Here is an 8,748-nt window from a genome sequence, read left to right as displayed (position 1 = left end):
CGCAAAATCAACACATCTGGCCTGGGTGTCCTCAGATGTTCCCTGCAGGGCAGGGAAGTGATCTTCGAGGCCTCCTTGGCCCCTTTCCACCTGGCACTCTTGGCTCTCTCCGCAGGCCTCTCCAGACCACCCCAGCTTTGTTTCCAAGGAAGAGGGAAATTACCTCGGCTTGTTTGTTTATGCCTAGTCTTGGTACCGGGAGCCTGAGAGGCCAAGTGGGGGGCGGGGGTGGCAGCCAAGGATGGGGGTGGGGGTCCAGGGCCTGGTTCTGACCCACAGCATGTGACTTTTACGGGGACCTCGGCCACCACCTGAACCAGAACCCTCCTTCTACCAGTGAAGAGACAAACCCAAAGAGGAGAAACAACTTGCTCCAGATCACCCAGTAAATCAGTGCTGAGGCAGACCCCCGCCCCCACCCCAGGCCTGGCTTCTAATCCCCACCTGTTTGCACAACCCCTCACTACCCCTCTGGGGCTCACAGTGAAGCTGGGCGCTTTGATCCAAAAAGGCTCCAAGAAAACAAGAGGGGCGGGGTGTGGGGAGACTCTAGATGAAATGGTATTAGTGAAATGTGGGGAAGGTTTAACGCTGGGTAACAGAAGCCTAGGCCCACAGTGGCTGTCCTGCCAGTCCTCTCAGGCCTTGGGTACTGGCCAGACCCTGCAGAGCCACAGGCCCCCATGACAGACGGGTATACAAACCCACCTTGGAGCCTGCAGGGGCCAGAACCCAAACACTGGGGGCTTCAAGGTCGGGTCACAAGGGATACCTCCTCTTTAAGTAGGATTTACCCCAGGAGAGGAACCTCCAACAGAGAGAAAATAATTACCAAGCTGACCACAGGCCTGTAAGAGCATTACTCACTGTTCCTGGGTCCCTCTCTTAACTAAAAACCCCCTAAACTCAAACTTTTTTTAATTTATTTTTTTATTTTTTCAAGATTTTTTTTTTCTTTTTAAGTAATCTCTATAGCGTGGAGCTTGAACTATCAACCCTGAGTCCCAAGCTCTACCGACTAAGCCAGCCAGGCACCCCTCAAATCCTTCTTTGTAAATTGACCAATTGGCGATAAATATTGTGAAAGACTGCAATGCGTTCCATTAAACCAAGAAAAGCCTACTGTCCATTTCTGACACCCACTATACATTTCAGAGTAAAAAATTTAGAAGCCCACCCCACTGATCACGGTGAGCACAGTGTAGGTATAGAATTATTTGATCGTCGTGTTGTACACTGGAAGGTAATAGAACGCCTCGTTGTCAACTATACTTTCATTTTTAAAAACATTTAGAAATCCATTTCTCAAATGAGGGGTCCCATAGAAAAGGTAGTGGAAATGGATAAAATTGTCCCAACCTTTTCCCGAAGAAATAAGGCCCCTCTGTGTACTTGCTGCTATAGAATCCAGTTTGGCAAGAAACCAGCTAAATCAGTTTAGTGAGAAATCCCCATCCCTGATAATCCGATCATACTCCCCATCCCCACTATCCCCAGGTGATACTGCCTGCCTCAGCCAGAGCCCACCCCAGACTCACCGGCTCCTTGTAGTGATTTCCCATCCACCAATGCCTCCCACCCCCCACCCCCAACCCGGCCCCTTGGCTATAAACTCCCCTTGTTCTGGTTGTGTTGGGAATTGAGCCCAGGTCTTCACTGGAGTCTCTTTCCCTATTTTGAGAGTTTTTTCCCGTAAAATCTATCCTCACTGCTTTAACTTCTCTCTGACGCTTTCTCCTTAACGGTTTTTGGTGCAGTGACCCAGATGTGAACCAGAACCAGCATCAGACTCAGAGACGTGACAACCAGTCTTCACGGTGTGCACCTAGACCCTCTGTCTCCACTCTGTTTGCTGGCTTGGGTATCCTATGATGAATCTGACTCCGGAGCCCAGTGCTTTGAATAAATGTCCCCTGAAATACGGAGAGGATTTGGATTCTTAGGATTCTGAGTATTCTCTAGAAGCTGGGTCAGAGTCCCAAGCAAGCAGCTGTTTGTAAGAAGCTGCGTTAGATCCTGGGTTAGCAGAGGCCAGATGAGTCCTAGGCTTTTTTGATTCAAGGAGGTCCGTCTCTGTAAGGAACGGAGGCTGGGTTAGAGTCCCAGGTATTTCTGTTCCTAAGAGTAAAGGTGACATTAGTCAAGAACACGGGAGCTTTTCAGCCGACTGAAAGCTCTCCTCAAAACTCCTGCGGACTCTATCCTTCTAGAGCCAAATGCTGTCCACTTTCTTTCTCATTAGCAAAACTTCACCAGAAACTCTCTTTACAGTGGGCCCTCTGGGGGGCTCTTTGGATATGCCCAAATTAGTCCACCTAAGGGGAGCCTTAGGGCAAAAGAATCAAAATTCTCTGATGCACAATGCTCTGCTTTGTTCACTTGGTCTGAAGAAGCCAAAAAGTAACTAAATGATTCAAACCTCATTCAAACTATAGAAGTACTTAAACAATGTCTTCAGGGAATCTGTTCTGATTCAGTAAACCCTCTAGAACCCTTCACGGCCTCACAGTTTTCCTCATACCCATCCCTCTCTCCCAAAATGTCCTTCACCAACACACGCCCAGCCCCTCCCCTTCCTGCACCTGGAAGGTGCACCAGACCTTGCAGATGAAGCCCAGGGTGTGACCCCTACCCATTCTTAAGCCATGGTTGACAGAAGAGACGCCATTCAAACCTTGGTCTCGGTCAGAATTAACATGCCAGCGTAGAGGACTTTCCTGACTCCTGAAAGAAATGGAAAAGGTTTATTGGCTACTTTAGGCTTGTTCTGGGAGCATGCTCTCCAGATTCCCTGATTTAGATTAACTTCTCCACCTATGGTTTGGCCTTGGGGGTGCCTCCATTCGGTTTGGAAAGGTCAAAGGAGCACCACACCTGAAGGTCATCAAGGGTATCAGACTACCTCTAACTCCCATTAGAAAATGAGGGAAGAAAAAAGAAAAGAAAAAGAAAGACAGAAGCCATTCTTTAGGTCTCTCTCACCAAAATTGATTGGTCATGTATTCAAAATTATAAACGAAGATGAAATGTGCCTAACGATCACCATCAATTAAAGACAATAGGCAGAAACTCTCTGGGCTGGAACTGGCAAACAGCCGCAGCTCTGGCCACAAGCTTTGGAAATGGTCTCAGACCAGAGGTCCCTGACACATTCCAGAGAAATAATATTTCTGGCAAAATGCAGACATGTGTAAGCACCAGCCATTAGCCCAGCGTTGGGAAGATGGTATTTCAGAACCACTGGGAATACAGAATGCTGGCTGACGACACTGCAATTAAAAGAGCTAGGAGGACCTGAGAGTTTTCATCTATGGCAAATTCCAAAATCACTGTCTTCCATCGATCGAGACACTTGCTGAAATTGTAAGAAAGAAGGATGTTGGGCCTGGGAATGCCAGGCCTCAAGAAGACGGAAAAAAACCCGAGTCCCATCCTCACCAGAAAATTCTTGACTCTCCCCCTAAGAAATAGATGTCCAGTGCCCTCAACGGCCATCAAACTCACAAGGGGAAATAACCCTACGCGTTCAAGGGCACCCCACCACGGTTCTCACTGACTCCGGGGCAATGTGTTCTACCCTTAGCCACAGCTTGTTTCCTGCCCTGCTTCCTCGAGTCACCGAGCTTTACCCACGGGGAGTTTTTATAATTTACCTCTTACCTGCCTGCCTCTGTCTCCACCCCTTAACATTTCCATGGGACCTTCTGAAGCTCGGCACCACTTCCTTGCCAGTTCTGCCAACCCAGAAGCCTGTTCGGAAGGCATCTTCTCATGAGTAAGAGATAAAAGTTCATTATGCCCTAGAAAGTCTCCTTCTATAGGTCCCTGACTCCTCCCCTCCATGTCTACCACCCCTAAGGCTCTGTCTGCCTTCCTTGGGGTCCTCTGCCCCCTTTACCTAACACCTTCCTCACTGAATATTTAAATCAACTGTGGGACAGGATTCCCTCTTCTTTATGGATATAAATAGATACAAAACCCCTAAAGATAGAAATAGATCTCCATGCCCCTCCCCAGGATCCTCAGGATCATTTAAAGCCAGAAGCTCTGCAGAGGCCCCACCGATAATTCAAGGCTTATTAGACAAAAAAACTTCTAATCCTCACTTCTAATCCATGCCATACTCCCATTTTGGCCATTAAAAATACCAAGTGGGCAAAAACATCAGCCCCAGATCTGAGAAGCTGTCAATCAAATTGTTAAATCCAGATTGGCCTTGGCGGCTAATCCTAATGCTATTCCCTCTGCCATTTCTTCCAACCCCCCAGTACTTCCCAGCCCCCGATTTGTGTTCCATCTTGTGTAGAATTCCCCTTCCTAAGGAGTCCCTGTTCGAGTTCTCCTCCCCTGGGAGAGCCATCAGCAGGCTCCTACAACGCACTCCCCACACACCCTAAATGCCAGTTTGAGGGACTTAAAATTCCCAGGAGACTCCGCTTTAATCCAATATGTAGATGACCTCCTTCTGTGTTCTGACAGTCATGACAACCTCTCTTGGACACCAACTACCTTCCTAAGGCTTTAGCAAGAAAGGGCCACCAAGCGCCCAGGGACAAAATTCAGCTAAGCCCCCGTGAGTCTGATATCTGGGTCATGGTACTCTGGCTGTACGTAAAACTGTCTTCACAGACCAAGGCTCCCCTATTTGACATTTTCCTCTCCCTGAAAGAAGATAACAACCGATAGGCATTTGGGATCTTGGAGGATCTGCAGGATGTAGCTAAACCTACATTCTCTCCCACCGCCTCACCCCCTTAGTGCCGTGACTGAGGAGGCAGCCCCACACCCGGGAGTCTGGGGGCGCCTATCCAAAGATGCTTTGAGAACCTTAAGGGCTAGGACCACCAAACTTGTCCCAGTGGCCTTTGATTTAGCATTAGGCCATCTGCTCGACATGCATGTTCCTCCTGCCGCACAGACCCTACTGCTTGATGGAAACATATAGTACTTTTCTACCTCCTGACTTATCGCTCATGAAATCTTACTCTCTCCCTCTCACAATGCCTTACATCACTGTCCAAACCCTGCCACCTTACTTCCCTCAGCCACTAATGGGATGCCCCACGACTGTGTCCTTAATACTAGACCATGATCCTGTCCTAGGCTAGATTCCTCAGAAGCCCCCATCCCTCACCACCCCCCCGCCCCCCACACACACACTGACCTCACTCTTCATTTCAATGGCTTCTACCACCTTAAGGAGGATGGAGCTTTCTAGGCTGGAAATGCCATCACTGATCAATGTAAACCTCTAGAATACTGAGCCCTGTCAAATGTCAAATCAGCCCCCATTGCTGAGTTAATTGCTTTTACTCGGGCTTGCATTAAGAGCAGATGGAATAAAGGTTAACATATATACTGATAGCTGCTATGCCTTTGGGGTAGAACGTGACTTGGGTATGTAAAACAGAGAGGATTCTCAACAGCGGCCAGTCCCCCAGTTAAAAATAGACCCCAAATAGCAGAACTTCTAGAGGTACCTGTATTATCCCAGTAGATGACTATGGTAAAAACCAAGGGACACGGCACGAAAAATTTAGACGCGACCTAAAGAAACAGATGGACTGATAAGTACACTGAATCAGCAGGCTGCTCCCTGCTCTACCCCAAAAATCCAAGTAGGTTCCAAGCCTTGGGACTGTGCCCTTGCACCCTGCTTTCAAGGCCTGGACCCCCGGTGGGATTATTCACTTTCCTTGAGAGAGCACTATTTTAGGACGGCTCCTCAGGCAACCATAAAAGAAATCCACACGGCCCAAATGGTAGCTTCAGACTTAGAAAGAACTGGATGGGGAAAGCTGTGTATTTAAGCCACCCGGATGGACTTTGGAAACACCAAGATGGCGACTCCACAGTCCCCAAGTTCATCTCTTGAGTCACCTTGTGTGGTTTATTTGACACGGCTCACACGGAAAAGGACAAAATGCAGGGTACAGGACACGAACAGTCGTTTGGACTCTTCCGCTTTTACTTGGACCAAGCGGTTGCCCCTGGCCTCAACGGCCAGAGACACAAGCCTGGAAAAACCCTAAAGGTACAGTAAGGAAGGGAAGCAGCCTGCCCTCCGCGGCTTTAACCCAGGTGATTAGCCCCGCGAGAAAACCCCGCACCCATTCCGGTCCATCCTCACAAGGGTTTCGTCTTTTCCTTTGTGATTTTACCACAGGCCCTCTTCTGAGAATGAACATTTATCGTTACACTTCCCTAACCAGCACTAAATCCAGCATAAAAGCCCCAGGCCACTACAGGGTTCCCTGGAGATCCCTCATGGGAATGGAAATGTCCCCACGGCACCTCCTAGCTGCTTTCTCAGACCCAGCCCAACCACACAGAAACCACCTCCAGACACAGCTTTCCCCCTCTCCTCAAAATTAGCATTCTCTGATTATCCTCAGCCACCAGGTAGTTATTTCTATGACCCCTGGCTTATTCCCAATGGTTCTGACTTTGGGGAACCCACGCTTCTTGGCTGTTCCTTGCCAACTGGACCTTGCTACCTATCAAACTTACCAAATCTCTCTCTCTCTCTTTTTTTAAAGAATTCCTTTTTCTTTTTTTTTAAGGTTTTATTTATTTATTTGACAGAGAGAGAGATCACAAGTAGGCAGAGAGGCAGGCAGAGAGAGAGGGGGAAGCAGGCTCTCCGCGGAGCAGAGAGCCCAATGTGGGGCTCGATCCCAGGACCCTGAGATCATGACCTGAGCCAAAGGCAGGGGCTTAACCCACTGAGCCACCCAGGCGCCCCCCAAATTTCTTTATCTTACTCTATTTCCTGTAATCTTCTTGCATTCATAAATTCTCTCTAAAACAACCATGCCCTCCCTCAGAGTCACCTCGCTCTCACTATAAGAACAAGAGTATCAAATCAAAACCACAATGAGATACCACCTTACACCAGTCAGAATGGCTAAAATTAACAAGTCAGGAAATGACAGATGCTGGCGAGGATGCGGAGAAAGGGGAACCCTTCTACACTGTTGGTGGGAATGCAAGCTGGTGCAACCACTCTCGAAAACAGCATGGAGGTTCCTCAAAAAGTTGAAAATAGAGCTACCCTACGACCCAGCAATTGCACTACTGGGTATTTACCCTAAAGATACAAACGTAGTGATCCGAAGGGGCACGTGCACCTGAATGTTTATAGCAGCAATGTTCACAATAGCCAAACTGTGGAAAGAACCTAGATGTCCATCAACAGATGAACAGAAAAAGAAGATGTGGTATATGGGGAATATATATATTCCCCATTGTATATATATAAATGGAATACTATGCAGCCACCAAAAGAAATGAAATCTTGCTACTTGTGAAGATGTGGATGGAACTAAAGGGTATTCTGCTTAGCAAAATAAATCAATCAGAGAAAGACAATTATCATACGATCTCCCTGATATGAGGAAGTTAAGAGGCAATGTGGGGGGTTTGGGGGGTAGGAAAAGAATAAATGAAACAAGATGGGAATGGGAGGGAGACAAACCATAAGAGACTCTTAATCTCACAAAACAAACTGAGGGTTGCGGGGGGGGGGGGGGGGGAGGGCGGGGAGGGTGGTAGGGAGAGAGTGGTGGGGTTATGGACATTGGGGAGGGTATGTGCTATGGTGAGTGCTGTGAAGTGTGTAAACCTGGCGATTCACAGACCTGTACACCCGGGGCTAATAATACATTATATGTTAATTAAAAAATTAAAAATTTTTTTAAAAATTTAACTTTAAAAAAAATAAAAATTAAAAAAAAGAAAGAAAGAAAAGAACGACATCCCAGATCCTCCTATAGGTAATCTCCGCTGGGAAGGTGAAGTAGAAAAAACAGCCACAAAACTGGGCCTGTGTTCCATCCAGGACCTCTTGACTTTGCGGGGGTGGGGGGGGAGTTTGCCACCTTTTTAGGTACCAACCCTAGGAATTTATCACTTGGCTCAAAAAGTTAGATTCCACAACAGAATCAATCATCTATTCATTGCCGAAGCCATTCACCTTGTCCCTGGGTAATACCACTGTGGGTCTCAAATCAGTGACTGGCTAACTACAAGAAACCCAGCTAGCCATTCTCCATATGACCCTGGTTACAGAAGGAGGGCACTTGCCCAGTGGTCAGAAGTAACGAGTGCGGGGTGCCTGGGTGGCTCAGTGGGTTAAAGCCTCTGCCTTCAGCTCAGGTCATGATCCCAGTGTCCTGGGATCGAGCCCCGCATCAGGCTCTCTGCTCATCGGGGAGCCTGCTTCCTCCTCTCTCTCTCTGCCTGCTTCTCCGCCCACTTGTGATCTCCACCTGTCAAATAAATAAATAAATAAAATCTTTAAAAAAAAAAAAAAAAGAAGTAAGGAGTGCATCTTCAACCCCAACGGTCTACCGGACATCTTTGCCATAACCAGGAAGGTTCAAGAGGTGAAGGAAGAAATGTTTCACCGCCATTCTAACTCACACCACCAAGGAAGGACAATGGGTCCTTCCTTGGTATCTCTGAAGGTCTGTGAAGTTGGGTACACATACTGATTCCGTCTCCAGTGTTCATCTACGTATCTTAAGGTATTTTTCTCATAAAAGGTCTTGTGTCTTGTATTGAACAGCCATTATCTACTGTCACCAAGGTTCTAAATGATTAAAAGGCAACCAGCTAAGAAATGGACTTACGTTGTTCAGAGGAAAGAAGAATTTCTTTTCTTCACTTGAGCAAGGGGGGAGACCGACAAAGATTCTTTGCTTGACCAAACTTTAGTCAGGATCCCCCGAAACCTTCTCCCCAAGG

This window comes from Martes martes (genome assembly GCF_963455335.1).
Source record: "Martes martes genome assembly, chromosome: 17".
NCBI lineage: Eukaryota > Metazoa > Chordata > Mammalia > Carnivora > Mustelidae > Martes > Martes martes.
Note: the sequence above shows the minus strand (reverse complement) of the source record.